Genomic DNA, 15,616 nt, shown 5'->3' on the forward strand with positions numbered 1-15,616 from the left:
CTCTTCGGATTCCACAGCACTGCTGGTCACAGCTGACCTCCAGCCAGAGCGCTCAAGGGCCACAGTTTCTGAGGTCAGCTTTACGCCCATCTTTCAATCTCTTGTCAACCAACGTTCTATTTTCTTGAGCTGAGAGTATAGTGACTGTTCTGGGAGACTGAATGGGGATGGACTGGATGTCCTTTGGTTCCTCTTCCGGTGGGAGCGGAGGAGCCATTTTTCATGCGACGCCCCTGCGGATTACAGCCAACACACTCGAGTGTGTGTCACGGTGTCAGAACCCTGCTACTAGAGCCTGGATGTGGCTCTGAGTTTCAGGGTCACTGACATTGATAAGACACCTGCGTCTCAGGACTCGGAGAAGAAACGGCTGCTGGACTTGGCGGGGAATCTGCGCGGGGTTTTGCTGAGCGGGAAGAGACTTTTCAAATGAGGGGGAGGGTATATAAAGGATGGTTGGCCGGAGCCTCCCATTCTTGGCTTTTCTGATGTTTATGTTTCCTGCAGTAAAGTTTCTGGTGATATCACAGAGAGTCTCGTGTGTTCATTCAGGAGCGGCTGTAGTGAGCTGACACTAAGCCAAGAATACGGACACCATCCCGCTGTAGCGGTGAGGTGCAACATGCAAGTGGAGGATGAAGAGCTCTTGGGCGCAGGAGGAGGAAGGTCGGGAAGGGCCACTCCCGAGCCGGACGCTGAGTTCCACCAGCTGGCGGCCCTGGCGTCATCCACCGCTTATGCCCAGCCGAATGGGGTAACCCAGAGGCGTGGAGTGGTGCAGGGAGACAGCACCGGAGGAGAGGAAAATTTACCTTCCCCAGCCCCACAAAGGATGGTGTTTCTGGAGGAGAGGATGTCGGCGATGGAGACCACCCTGGCAGTAATGTCGAGGGCGATGGAGCGCCTGGCGTTTTTGGCGGAGCCAGAGAGAGGAAGGGAACTTCGGGCTGGCTCAATGTGGGACATGAGCGTGGGAAGCAGCCAGGGCTTTGCAGACCTCCCAGCACCGAAGGGAAGGGAAATGCGAAAGGAGCCCGGCGCCCGGCCCAAGACCCAAACAAGCCTGACGCGGGTGGAGGAGAGTGACGACGAAGGGGAAAAGCCTCCGAGAATCCCGGCTACGCTCCCAGCTGAGACCCTAGTGCCCCTGGCGAATGCCGGGCGTGGCACAGGGCCAAGAGAAACAGCAGCGGGGCCCACTGGTCCGCAAGGGGGCTTGCGACGGGCGGAGGATTGGGGATTGCCGCCACAGGGACCCCTACCAAGACGAGAGGAACGGGCGGCAGCCAGATTAATAACTGGGGCGGCTTATAGGGAGCGTACCACCTCCCTACTTAGCCAGCTCCACTGGCTGCCGATATGCTACCGAGCCCAATTCAAAGTGCTGGTTTTGACCTATAAAGCCCTAAATGGTTCTGGCCCAATCTACTTGTCCGAACGTATCTCCTCCTATGAGCCAGGAAGATCCCTAAGGTCATCTGGAGAGGCCCTGCTCTCAGTCCCGCCTGCCTCACAGGCACGGCTGGTGGGGACAAGGGACAGGGCCTTCTCGGTGGTGGCTCCCCGGCTGTGGAACACCCTCCCCAGAGAAATACGGCAAGCCCCAACCCTTTTGAGTTTTAGAAAAGCCCTGAAAACATGGCTATGTGCCCAGGCTTTTGAAGATTAAACGATAATGACGACCCGGACTGATTTACGGCTACAGCACGAGGACTTTGGAGGAATGGATTTTAATCATATGTTTTTATATTTTTTATATTGTTTTAATTGTTTTATTGGATTTTTATAGCTGTTTTAATTATGTATAGGCATCGAATTGTTGCCAATTTTGTACGCCGCCCTGAGTCCCTTCGGGTGAGAAGGGCGGGATATAAATGTTGGAAATAAATAAATAAATAAATAAATAAATAAGGATCGAGTTTGGGGGAGAGTCCTCTGAACTGGATTTTTTCCTTACCACGGTGAGGGGCTATATGGAGGACAATGCTCACACTTTTAGAACGGAATCCAGCCGGATCCGGGCCATTGGTGCAGTGTTGAAGAGGGGAGCGGCTAGCTGGTACGTTCAGCTGCACGCGCGGCGCGACCCATGTCTGGGGTCAGTCCGACGCTTTATGGGGGCCCTGGAGACCCGTTTCCGAGATCCATTGGAGCAGATCCGGGCGAGGGAGAAGTTGAAGACCGTCTCCCAGGGGCAGAGGTCGGTATCTGAGTATGCGGAGGAATTCCAATGCCTCGCCGAAAAGGTGCCGGAATGGTCTGCAGTGACAAAGATGGAACTCTTCAAAGAGGGGCTCAGGCGGGAGATCCTCTCCTGGGCTGTGCACCGTGATGAGCCTGACACACTGCGCGGATGGATTCAGCTGGCGGGGCGCGTCGAGACATCGCTGGCCCAGGCGAGGAGGCACCGAGGAGGGCTACAGCAACGGCCGCAGATGAAAGAGGGGAGCCGGAAGGAGGGATCAGCCCCAACCGGGAGGAGAGCGGAGCCGACAGGGAACGTGAGCGCCAGCAGGAGTGGCTGCTTCGTGTGCGGCCGGTTGGGCCACAGGGCTGCCGAGTGCTGGCAGAGAAAAGGGGAAGGCGGAGGCCCGCCCAAACCAAGAGCCGTGGCAGGAAAACGCGCCGAGGAAGAACCACCGATGAGGCACCACTCGGGGGGGGGTTGGTAAGTCAGGACAAAGCTATGATAGTGGTCCCCATTCAGCTTGAAAATGGCAGCAAACAAGCAACCTGCAAAGCGTTTGTGGATTGTGGATGTTCCAGGAACATCATTTCCCCTGAATTAGCCGGGGGATTGGGATGCGAAAGAACGAGCCTAGAATCCCCAATAGCATTTTCACAGTTGGACGGATCCACAGCATCAGGATCGTTAGCTAAGTACAGTGCCGAAGATGTAAAGTGTAAGATAGGGAGTTGGGAAGGAAAGGTGTCATTTGTGATATCACAAATAGCCAACTATAATGTTATACTAGGCATGCCGTGGCTGGGGCAGGCCAACCCGCAAATCAACTGGGAGGATAAGAGCATGATTTTCGGGATGAGTTTGGAAGAAGGGAGCCAGGAAGTCGAGAGGGAGCCGGGAAAAAGGGGGGAGGAAGACTCTATCAGAATAACAGAACTGGCAGATAAATTACCCCCAGAGTATCGGGATTTTGTGGACGTGTTTGACGAGAAGGAAGCAGACAATTTCCCACCGAAGCGGAGAGTTGAAGTGAAAATAGAGCTAGTCCCAGGAGCAGAGCTTCCCAAGGCAAAGATATACCCGATGTCGGCTAGGGAAAAGGAGGAACTGATAAAAACCTAGCGAGGGGTTTCATAGAACCTTCGAATTCCCCTTTAGGGGCACCTGTGTTGTTTAGGCGGAAAAAGGACCAAACGCTGAGGCTCTGCATTGACTACAGAGGCCTGAACGTAATCAGTACTGTAAATAAATACCCTCTACCCTTAGTGAAGGACTTGATCGCCCAGTTATCGGAGGGACAGATATTCACTAAAAACTCCCCTCGGCTGAAAAGCTCGCGGATTTGTATGTAAAGCATGTATATCGCCTACATGGGTGCCCCGACAAAATAATTAGCGACCGGGGAGTCCAATTCACTGCAAAATTTTGGGGAAAATTCTTACAGCTGTTAGGAGCAGAAAGGAACCTGAGCTCGGCCTTTCATCCCGCGACCAACGGGGGGGTCGAACGTACCCAACAGACACTGTGCCAATTCTTGAGGATGTACACCAATTATAGACAGGATGATTGGGCGGACCTTCTACCGTTTGCTGAGATGGCTTTTAACGGGGCCGTACATTCGGCCACAGGTCGTGCCCCATTCGAAATAGTATACGGACAGGAGGTGGCACCTTTCCCCAGGCTACCCGAGTGGAAGGAAGGAGAGGGCCAGACCGACAAGGAATGGCCGGCCAAAATTAAGCAAGGGTGGCAGACCGTGGTGGAGGCATTGCGGGAAACACAAAAGAAGTACAAGCTCTTTGCCGATCGTAGGCGCCGAGAGGGGGACAAATTGGGCGAAGGAGATCTGGTTTGGCTGAGCACAAAAAACCTGAAATTGGGGTTCCCATCTAAGAAATTGGCTCCACGCTATATAGGGCCGTTCAGGGTGGCGAAAAGAATAAACGAAGTGACCTATCAGCTGAGGCTACCCAAGGACCTAGGAAAGGTACACCCGGTATTCCATTGCAGCCTGTTAAAAAAGTATAAAGGAACTCTGGACAGCGGAGAACAATAGTTGTGTTAAATCTTTTCCTTCCAGGACGAAGGGGAGGAGGACGCCATGTCAGAACCCTGCTACTAGAGCCTGGATGTGGCTCTGAGTTTCAGTGGCTTCAGTGGTTTCAGTGGCTCTGAGTTTCAGGGTCACTGACATTGATAAGACACCTTATCGGACTCGGAGAAGAAACGGCTGCTGGACTTGGCGGGGAATCTGCGCGGGGTTTTGCTGAGCGGGAAGAGACTTTTCAAATGAGGGGGAGGGTATATAACGGATGGTTGGCCGGAGCCTCCCATTCTTGGCTTTTCTGATGTTTATGTTTCCTGCAGTAAAGTTTCTGGTGATATCACAGAGAGTCTCGTGTGTTCATTCAGGAGCGGCTGTAGTGAGCTGACACACGGCACAGAGTTTGGACAGCTCTGACCTCAGAGACACAGAGGCAATGCTCATGAATGCTGGGAAAGGAGAGCACGGTGTTGGGCTGTTTCTGTCTCGTTGTGGTGTCTTTGCAGAAAGGCCTGGAAATATCGGACTCAAATGTATACAACGCTGGACGAAAATGGCTAAGTTGACACAATGAGATCAGAGTTTAGTTTCCTAGGAAAGCTCTCTGACCCATCTCGCTTCAGGGTCACTCCTCCCTGTGATGGTCTATTCCAAGGGTCCTCAAACTTTGTAAGTGGAGGGCCGATTCACAGTCCCTCGGACAGTTGATGAAATAGTCCAAAATTAGGATTGTTGTTGTGTGCCTCCAAGTCACTTCAGACTTAGGTCAACCCCAAGTCTAAAGTTTAGGACAGAGGCCAGGTCAAGGACCTTGGGGGGCCACATCCGGCCCATGGCCTTAGTTTGGGGACCCCGATCTAGACCATCTCATAAGACCATAGGTAAGGAAAGGGACCCTCAAAGGCCATCTAGATGATTTCATCAGGCCATCAGAAGACCAGAGATAAGGAAAGGGACCCTCAAAGGCCATCTAGATGATTTCATCAGGCCATCAGAAGACCAGAGATAAGGAAAGGGACCCTCAAAGGCCATCTAGATGATTTCATCAGGCCATCAGAAGACCAGAGATAAGGAAAGGGACCCTCAAAGGCCATCTAGATGATTTCATCAGGCCATCAGAAGACCAGAGATAAGGAAAGGGACCCTCAAAGGCCATCTAGATGATTTCATCAGGCCATCAGAAGACCAGAGATAAGGAAAGGGACCCTCAAAGGCCATCTAGATGATTTCAACAGGCCATCAGAAGACCATAGGTAAGGAAAGTGACCCCCAAAAGCCATCTAGATGGTCTCATAAGGCCGTAGCTAAGCAAAGAGACCTCCAAAGACCATCTAGGTCAGGGGTCCCCAAACTTTTTAAACAGGGGGCCAGTTCACAATCCTTTGGACCGTTGGAGGGCCGGACTATAGTTGGCCACCAAGCAATAAATAATAATAATCCTATTGGGATCTGCGCGCATCATCCGAAAATACATCACACAGTCCTAGACTCTTGGGAAGAGTTCGACTTGTGATTTTGTGATACGAAATCCAGCATATCTATCTTGTTTGCTGTGTCATAATAAAATAATAATAATAAAGAGGGTTGGAAGAGACCCCTTGGGCCATTGAGTCCAACCCCCTTCTGCCTCTGTGCACAAAAAGCACAAGCAAAGCACCCCTGACAGATGGCCACCCAGCCTCAATGTCAACAACAATAATATTTATTTATTTATTTATTTATTATTTAAACTTATATGCCGCCACTCCCCTAGGGCTCGGGGCGGCTTACAAGAAAGGCTAAAATCTAACAATTTAAAAACATCTTTAAAATATCTTTTTAAAAAACATCTTAAAAACACTCCCCCGGGGCTCAGAGTGGCTTACAAAAACAAGCTAAAATCTAAGCAATTTAAAAACAGCATAATCTATATATATAAAAGGCTTTTGGCATCACGGCGATGCACAAAACAAAAACCCCAAACCCCCCAAACTCAAAAATTGGCAACACAATTAATCATCCCCGCCTTCAGTAAGATAAAACACAATTATACTAAAAACACAATCACAACACCAACAACCGCAACAGGCGATGTACGCATGCGCCACAATCCTCCCAACCCTTTCCGCGCGCGCACACACACCCCTCGCTCACCCTCTCTCGCGACCTCCACCGCCCTCGCGCCCTTCACCCTGTTGCTTCACCTTCCTGCCTTCTCGGCCCACCCGAAAGGTGGCTACTCTCTGCGGGCCTCCAGGTGCCCCCCACGGACCCATACACTTTGCCGCCTTCCCCGGCAGCCGGAAAGGCCGCGGAGGCTCCAGGCGGCCGCTGCACATCCAGGCCTCAATTTCCGCCCTTCCCCAACAGCCGACATACATACACACGCACACACACGCATCCCCATATCCATGTACACCCGCCCTCCTCCGCTCCCTCCTCGCCCCTTCCCGGGAGGGCATCTCTTTCCTGGGACGGCGTCCTATGTGAGGCCAGTGCTTGGCGCCTGGCTAGGCCTCGCCTCCCTTCTCAGGCAGCAGGCCCAGCCAAACCCTTCCTCCACCTTTCCCTCCTGCAAAGGGCAGCCGCTCGGAAGCCCAAGGCACCAGGATGGCGACAGAGGAAAACCACCCTCTGTGGCTGTGCTCCGACCTCAGCCAGCAAAACATTCTGGACTCCAACTCCCAGAAACGCTTGCAAGCTTCTTCAATGGCTATGAATTCTGGGAGTTGAAGACCCAAGCGGTTTCCAGCAATGCCAATGGGTGGCGTTCGGGACTCCAACTCCCAAAAACCCACGTGGATGGTTCAAAGGCCAGGGATTCTGGGAGATGAAGTCCACGGTACCGGTTGAAAAGGCCATTGGCCAGGCGCCAAGGGAAAAAGGACGGCAAAACAAAGTCACCCTCCTTTTCTATTTGACTGGCCTTCATGGTCTCTCAATTAGCAATAATAATAAGAATAAAAATAATCCAATAATAATAACCCAACCACACATCCTCAGGAGTGACAGTTAAACTGACAGTTAAATAATAATAGTAATAATAATAATAATAATATGTGCACAATGTCACATATAGGAGTAGTATTATTATAAATTTAAACCGTAACTATCCATATCTCACATTTCTATGTAAACAAACATACACGGAATTTCATGTCTACACTTTGGCCCCGTCTCCAAGACATCTCATTAAATATCCCTATTATACAAATACAGGGTATATTTATCCAAATCTAGGTCAATCCCAAAATCCATGAACATCAGTATTTCAGATTTTTCTCTATCGAAGGAAACATATTGGAATGTCGCGCCTCCATCTGGGCCCATCCACAAAACATCTCATTAACTATGCACACTATGCAAATGCACGACATACATTTATATATTAATTTACTAAATTTATATCCTGCCCTTCTCACCCCGATGTAGACTCACAGAGGCTTATAAATAATATATACATACAATACATTATATTATTATCAACGCACAATATCAACATTACATATTATGTACTATATTCTACTATACCACTATACTGTCATATTATTTCTAATAAAAATAATAAAATAAATACAAAAAACCCCAAAATAAAATAATACAATTAAAAATAAAAATAAAAATAATATAATCAAATAATAAAATATAATACATAAAAATAATAAAAGAATAAAAATACAAATAATAATAAAACAATAAAAATAAAATAAATACAAATAATACAATAAAAATAATAAAATATAATAAATAAAAAACGTAAGTTACAATAACATTAATTTAAAAATACAAATAACATCAAATAAACATTCCACAACTATTTTTAACCAATACCACCACCACTTTGCCACAGCAACGCGTGGCCGGGCACAGCTAGTAATAATAATAAGGGTTGTAAGAGAAGAAGATACCCCTTGGGCCATTGAGCCCACCCCCTTCTGCCCTTGTGCCGTGGGGCCGGATCAATGGCTTTGATGGGCCGCATCCGGCCCCCGGGCCTTGGTTTGGGGACCCCTGGTCTGGATGATCTCATGAGGCCATAAGCAAGCAAAGAGACCTCCAAAGACCAGGAGGACTTAGTTCAACCCTAGGTCTAAAGGTCAGGACAGGGGCCAGGTCAAAGGCCTTACTTTGGGGGCCCTGGTGTCTTCGGCCGCATCTCCGCCTCCCCAGGTCAGTCCCGATGGCGGGCCCTGTCTCCGGAAATCTCCGTGCCGCTGGCTGAGATGCTCTGGACACAGCCATCTCCTCCTCCAGGCAGGACTCGGCCAGCACACGGAAATAAAACTTGTTCAAGCTGGTTCTACAGCAGCAGAACAGAAACAGTTTCAAACCAGATTTCCCGGTCTTTGCAGGCTCAGCCAATCGGAGGTGGGTTAACCAGAACTCCGCCGCCCTTGCGTTTGTGAGGAGGGGCCTTTCCTCTGCCGGGACTTGGCGGACCCCTCCCTCGACGTCCCGCCCCCTCCTCTCGGTCTCCGCGCGCCCGTCTTCCCGTCGGCAGAACCTCCTCCTGTTCCCGCCTTTCCTCGGCTGCCTCTGCGCAATCCTCCCTCGGCCCTTGGGCTCCCTTTTCCCAAATAGGCCGCCTTAGAAAACGTCCCCCTTGCGGTGTTTGACATTTATATTTGTTATCACAGGGACTGATATTCGGGTTCTCCTTTCTCACTCGGAGAGGCTGGAACCAGCACTTTTTTATTTATTTATTTACGGTATTTATATTCCGCCCTTATCAATAATAATAATAAAACTTTATTTATATACCGCCCTATCTCCCCGGATGGGACTCAGGCCGGTTTCCAATCATAAAAACAACACAAACATGACATAGCAACATAATAACACATTATTAAGCAAAGTAAAATAATACAATTATAGAAATAAATAAGGGGACTCGGGGGGGGGGGGGGTCACATTGTACACACGCAAGGCAAACATTCAACGCCCATAGACACACAGAACAGAGGCAGACGCAGAGGCCACTTAACCTTCTCCTGAGGGGATGCTTAATTCCGGCCACCAGGGGGCGCAGCTGCTCATCCTCCACTGCGACGGCACTTCCTCATTCCAAGGGCCGCTGGGTGGTTTTTAGGGTGTCGTAAATTAGCATATCAGCATTCTGTCAATAAATTGTGTTGCCGAAGGTTTTCATGGCCAGAACCACTGGGTTGGTGTAAGTCTTTCGGGCTGTCTGGCCATGGTCCAGGAGCAGCATTCTCTCCTGACGTTTCGCCCACATGCCTGTGTCAGGCAGGCAGCCTCAGAGGTTCAAGGCCTGGAGATTCCTGCCTGGGGAGCCCTGACTGTCTGGCCCTGGCTGCCTCCTGCCTGGAGTTCCCTGCTCCGTCCAGCAGAGGCCAGAGGGACCCCCCCCCCCCCCGCACCCCACGCAGCGGCCCCGGAGGAGGAGGAGGAGGAGGCCTCGCCATCCGGCCCTAGGGTTAAAAAACACTAAAATCGGGGCAGCAAATAAAGCACCACACTCTGGAAACGGGGGAATCCCAGGCAGGAAACAACCAGGGCCAGCTAGCACCTCCCGGCAAAGGATCCCCCAGGCAGGAAACAGCCAGGCTTTGAAGCCGCAAGGCCGCCCAATGCCGATCAAGATGATCAATTGCAACATCCACCCGTGCTTCACGCAGACAAGGGTTCTGGGTGGGCGGGGGGGGGGCAAGGGGAAGGGGCGGCACGGGAAAGGGTCCCGTCGCGGGGGAGGGGGAGGTGTGCGCACGCACCCGGGCCAGGCACGCCAGGAGGGGGCCGGCCTCGCTAGAACCCGCCGCTTCCCCTTTAAAAATGCAAATGAGCCCCGTCCCCAGAGCGACAGCCAGCCGGGCGGGCGGACGGACGGGCCTCCAGGCCCCCGGGCGGCCAATCAGGAGCGCGGTGCTCCGCGCAGGGCCCGCCTCCTCTCTTCTCTTCTGGTGGTGACGTCACTCAGACCCCTCTCGGCGGCGCCGCCATTTTGGAGGGAGGCTGAGGAGAATCCTCGCTCGGAGCGGAGAGGCCGAAGGAGGGAAGGAAGAAGGAGGGAAGAAGGAAGGAAGGAAGGAAGGACGAGGAAGGAGGTGAGGCCTGGCGGGGGCGTGGGTGGGCAGGCGGGGTGGAGTGGCCCCTCGGGGAACCCCAGGGAGGGAGAGAGAGATAGGCCTTGGCGCAGCCTCCCCGAAGGGACCGCCGCCATTTTGGAGGGAGGCTGAGGAGAATCCTCGCTCGGAGCGGAGAGGCCGAAGGAGGGAAGAAGGAGGGAAGGAAGGAAGAAGGAAGGGCGAGGAAGGAGGTGAGGCTGGAGGGGGCGGGGTGGACGGGCGGGTGGAGTGGCCCCTCGGGGAACCCCAGGGAGGGAGGGAGAGATAGGCCTTGGCGCGGCCATTTTGGAGGGAGGCTGAGGAGAATCCTCGCTCGGAGCGGAGAGGCCGAAGGAGGGAAGAAGGAAGGAAGGAAGGAAGAAGGAAGGAAGGAAGAAGGAGGTGAGGCTGGAGAGGGTGGGATGGACGGGCGGGGTGGAGTGGCCCCTCGGGGATCCCCAGGGAGGGAGGGAGAGATAGGCCTTGGCGCGGCCATTTTGGAGGGAGGCTGAGGAGAATCCTCGCTCGGAGCGGAGAGGCCGAAGGAGGGAAGGAGGAAGGAAGGAAGAAGGAAGGAAGGAAGGAGGTGAGGCTGGAGAGGGTGGGATGGACGGGCGGGGTGGAGTGGCCCCTCGGGGAACCCAAGGGAGGGAGGGAGGGATAGGCCTTGGCGCAGCCTCCCCGAAGGGACCGCCGCCATTTTGGAGGGAGGCTGAGGAGAATCCTCGCTCGGAGCGGAGAGGCCGAAGGAGGGAAGACGGAGGAGGCAGTGAGCCTGGAGGGGGCGGGTGGAGTGGCCCCTCGGGGAACCCCAGGGAGGGATGGCCTTGGCGCCCTCAGGGTGTCCTCGCCTGAGGAAAGTCTTCGCGGCCGGGCTCACCCGGTGGCACGCTCTCCTGGCGCTCCGCCCACTCCTGTGGCAGGAAGGCCTCCTCCTCAGGGCCGGGCTCACCCGGTGGCACGCTCTCCTGGCGCTCCGCCCACTCCTGTGGCAGGAAGGCCTCCTCCTCAGGGCCGGGCTCACCCGGTGGCACGCTCCCCTGGCGTTCCGCCTACTCCTGAATGACTTGAAGGCACACAACAACAACAATCCTAATTAACTTGACTATCTCATTGGCCAGAAGCAGGCCCACACTTCCTGTTGAAATCCTGATAGGTTTATGTTGGTTACAATTGTTTTCATTTTTAAATAGTTTATTGTTCTTTCATTGTTCTTGTTGTTTTGCACTACAAGTAAGACATGTGCAGTGTGCATAGGGGTTTGCTCGTATTTCTTTTTCAAATGATAATTCGGCCCCTCAACAGTCTGAAGGATTGTGTACCAGCCCCCTGCTTGAAAAGTTCGAGGACCCCTGTTCTTGTTAATTGTGGGTCTGCACCCCATGCACTGCCAGTCAGTTTCCGCAGGATGTTATTGCGTGCAGCTACTTTGTGCTTGGTGTTCATGCAGTGTTTCCTATATGTTAGTGTTCGGTCTAAGGTGACACCAAGGTATTTAAGGATGGAAACAGTGTTCGAGCTCTTGGCCTTCCCAAGAGACTTTCAGTTTCCTGTTGGCTGCACGGTTACGTAGGTGGAAAGCACACGCTTGTGTCTTGGCAGGGTTAGGCTTCAGGTGGTTCTCTTTGTAGTAGCTGGAGAGGTCTTTCAAGGCATTGGTGAGTTGGCTTTCAACTATTTCAAAATCTTTTGCTTGTGTTGTTAGGCCCAGGTCATCAGCATACATAAAGCTCTTTGTGAGTGGTGGTTGTGGCTGATCGTTTTGAAGATGTTAAATAAGGTCAATTAAATCCAGTCGGGCGTCCCCTGGGCAATGTTTCTTGTAAACGGCCAATCTTTCCAACCCAAAAGCATTGTATTGCTTTTAAACATTTTTTTACCATAGTACAATAAAATAAGCATTAAAACAGTTAAAACAACATTATGATATACAATATACTGAGTTTTAAACAGTGCAGAGTGCGTGTGCCATTCATACACCAGACTTTGTACAAAATCCTTAATCCGGACTGAAACTTATTCTTTAAAAGCTTGTGCGCATAGCCAGGCCTTCAGTTTCTTTCTGAACCGCAGACGGGATGGATCCTGCCGGATATCGATTACCCCAGACAATCTCTTCCACACTCACTCCAGGCACTTTATTAAATGGTCTTGAAACTACGCACTTTCTGACCTGACCGCCCCCATTTTATCCATTAGGTGTGATGTTTGTTTTATTGCTTTATCTTTTACTAGCTGTGCCCAGCCACGCGTTGCTGTGGCGTTGTCTGGTGGTGTCTGTATTTTATAGGCAGTGTGGAAGAGGCCTAAGTGAGGCCTAACTTTGCCTGTGCCCTGGGCTGAGTGGGTTGCTAGGAGACCAAGTGGGCAGAGCTTAGCCTTCTAAATGGCAGCAATTGGATAAAAACAATTATTCCTCTCCCTCTAGTTAGGACTATATTTTTCTTTTCTTTTTGTTGTATCAACCTAGAGGCGTGGATGAGGGGTTGTGCTGTCAATTTTCAAGGTTGTGGGGTGTTTAGTTTTGTTGTTTTGTCGGTCGCCAGGATTCCATCACTTTTTTATATAGATAGGTAGATAGATTGTGATCCGCCCTGAGTCCCCTTCGGGGTGAGAAGGGCGGAATATAAATACTGTAAATACATAAATGAAATAAATAGTGAGGACTCTGCTTTATGCTGTTCCACCACCCAAACCATTTTGACCGAGATATCTTTTGAATATGGATACACCCTGAGAGCAGTGGGATGCTTTTTGCAGGAGGCCATGTTTATTTCCTCCAAGGCATCGGCACACGGCGCAGTGTTCTTGGGAAAAACAAATGGAAGACAATTACTTAAGTCACAAAAAGATTTTCCTGTCCGCTTACTCTCAATGTCTTTTTAATGCTGTGCACTGTAACTCAAGGCAAGTCCCCGGCGCAGCTCTTGAAAGCTTAAACAGTGCGGGGAAGGAATTGACCTCCTCAGATGTCTATCCTGTGTAAAGCAGAGCCATTTATCTTGCTCTTGTTTTCTCTTTAAGTAAGGGATGTAATGCACGAAACAGTGAGGCTCCCACAGCAGTTCCCTTTCCTTCCTTATTTTATTTTATTTTATTTACAGTATTTATATTCCGCCCTTCTTTCTCACCCCGAAAGGGACTCAGGGCGGATCACATTATATACATATAGAGCAAACATTCAGTGCCCATATATACACATAGAACAGAGACAGAGACAGACACAGAGGCAATTTAACCTTCTCCTGAGGGCATGTTCGATTCTGGCCACAGGGGGGAGCAGCTGCTTCATCATCCACTATGATGGCACTTCCTCATTCCAACGTTGTGAATTAGTTAAACTTGCCTCCCCACTTTTATAAGTGGTACCTTATTTCCTACTTGATAGATGCAACTATCTTTCGGGTTGCTAGGTCAGCAATGAGCAGGGGCTATATTTTATTTTTAATTGACGGGTGCTTACCCCGCCATGGGCTGGCCTCGAACTCATGACCTCATGGTCAGAGTGATTTATGGATAAAGTTATATGGATAAAGTTGGAGGATATTGGATGAACGGATTTTAAGCATATGTTTTATGTTTTATATTTTATACTGTACTAGCTGTGCCCGGCCACGCGTTGCTGTGGCGTTGTCTGGTGGTGTTGGTGAGAACTTGTTGAGGTAGTGGTGGTATTGAATGTCTGTTGTATGGTTGTCTTTATGTTTAATATGCATTTGGTTGTTTGTGTAAAGTGGTGAGGGTAGAGGGGGTCTATGTCCCTGTGTAGTATTGTATACTATTTATATGTTGTCCATGTGTTGGGAATGCTTGGATTGTGTCCTGCTGCATAGTAGAAAGGGTTGGGCTGGATGGCCCTTAGGGGTCTCTCCAAACTCTTGTGCCTGTCCCCTGGGCTGAGTGTGTTGTTAGGTGACCAAGTGGGCAGAGCTTAGCCTTGTAACTGGCAGCAATTGGATAAAAACAATTATTCCTCTCCCTCTAATTAGGACTTTATTTTTCTTTTCTTTTTGTTGTATCAACCTAGAGCTGTGGATGATGGGTTGTGTTGTCAAATTTCGAGGTTGGGAGGCCTATAGTTTTGTTGTTTTGTCCGCTGCCCTGATGCCATCACTCTTTTATATATATAGATCACGTTATTATGGTATTATACAGGGTCTAATATGATTTACATTAAAACTAGGGAGTTCTTTTTCGAACACACTGTATTGTATTACTGTGTTTTAATCTGTTTATTTTACTTGATTGTTGTGTTGATATTGTTTAGTTATTTATGCTTGTTTTAACTTGTCATACCTTCTGTTTTTGGGCTTGGTCCCATGTTGGCCATCCTGAGTCCCTTCGGGGAGATGGAGGTGGAACAGAAAAATAAAGTACAATAGAGTCTCGCTTATCCAACATAAATGGGCCAGCAGAACGTTGGATAAGTAAAAAATGTTGGATAATAAGGAGGGATTAAGGAAAGGCGTTTTAAACGTCAAATTACGTTATGATTTTACAAATTAAGCACCAAAACATGTTTTACAACAAATCAATGGAAAAAGGCAGTTCAGTATACGGTAACGCTATGTAGTATTTGTACTGTATTTACGAATTTAGCACCAAAACATCACAATGTATTGAAAACATTGACAACCAAAAGGCAGACTGTGTTGGATAATCCAGAATGTTGGATAAGCGAAGGTTGGATAAGCGAGACTCTACTGTACTATTATTATTATTTTAAAAACAAATAACCAGATAAACAGGTTACACACTTAACCATATCTAACATATTAATGGATTAAGACATCATGCCAGACCTGGGCCAACTTGGGCCCTTTCTCCCTCCAGGTGTTTTGGACTCCAACTCCCACCATTCCTAACAGCCACAGGCCCCTTTCCTTTTCCCTTTCCTTTTCGGCTTAAGCGGCTGAGGGGGAAAAGGAAGGGGCCCGAGGCTGTGAGGAATGGTGGGAGTCGCAGTCCAGAACACCTGGAAAGAGGGAGGGAGGGAGGGCCCAGGTTGGCCCAGGCCAGCATTAGACCATTAACAATTCCCTTGAGGGGGATCAGCAAAGGAAAAAAAACAGTGCCAGGAGGCTGAGATGCAGGTCGGCTCTTTTATCATCAGAACTGAGAGAAAGTACTTTTTTTTTTCCATGTCAGGAGCAACCGGAGTTGCTTCTGGAGTGAGAGAATTGGCTGTCTGCAAGGACGTTGCCCAGGGGGCGCCCGAATGTTTTGATGTTTTACCATCCTTGTGGGAGGCTTCTCTCATGTCCCATAGAAAGTACTGGAGGGGTTTGAGAGGAATTGACAGTGATTTAGGGGAGATGTAGTTCATCTACCGGTTTTTAGAAA

General features: G+C 50.0%; 2 protein-coding genes across 5 annotated transcripts in view; both read left to right on the forward strand.

The window, feature by feature from the left end:
* The window catches only part of LOC107983781 (zinc finger protein 135-like), a 175,498-nt gene that overhangs the window by 73,745 nt on the left and 86,137 nt on the right, over positions 1-15,616 (forward strand). The window contains exon 1 of one of the 4 annotated variants that reach the window (XM_062977021.1): positions 10,145-10,273. The exons of 2 other annotated variants lie outside the window; for them this stretch is intronic. The gene's annotated coding sequence lies outside the window, so the exon portion shown is untranslated. Of the gene's footprint in view, positions 1-10,144; positions 10,274-10,747; positions 10,860-15,616 lie in introns of those variants that run through there. One more of the 4 variants, XM_062977022.1, reaches the window with a different exon arrangement.
* Positions 10,576-15,616, forward strand: part of LOC100558833 (zinc finger protein 850) — a 90,279-nt gene continuing 85,238 nt past the window's right edge. The window contains exon 1 of the mRNA XM_062977010.1: positions 10,576-10,675. The gene's annotated coding sequence lies outside the window, so the exon portion shown is untranslated. The remainder of the gene's footprint in view (positions 10,676-15,616) is intronic.

Source organism: Anolis carolinensis, chromosome 3 (genome assembly GCF_035594765.1).
Source record: "Anolis carolinensis isolate JA03-04 chromosome 3, rAnoCar3.1.pri, whole genome shotgun sequence".
Classification (NCBI taxonomy): Eukaryota; Metazoa; Chordata; class Lepidosauria; order Squamata; family Dactyloidae; genus Anolis; species Anolis carolinensis.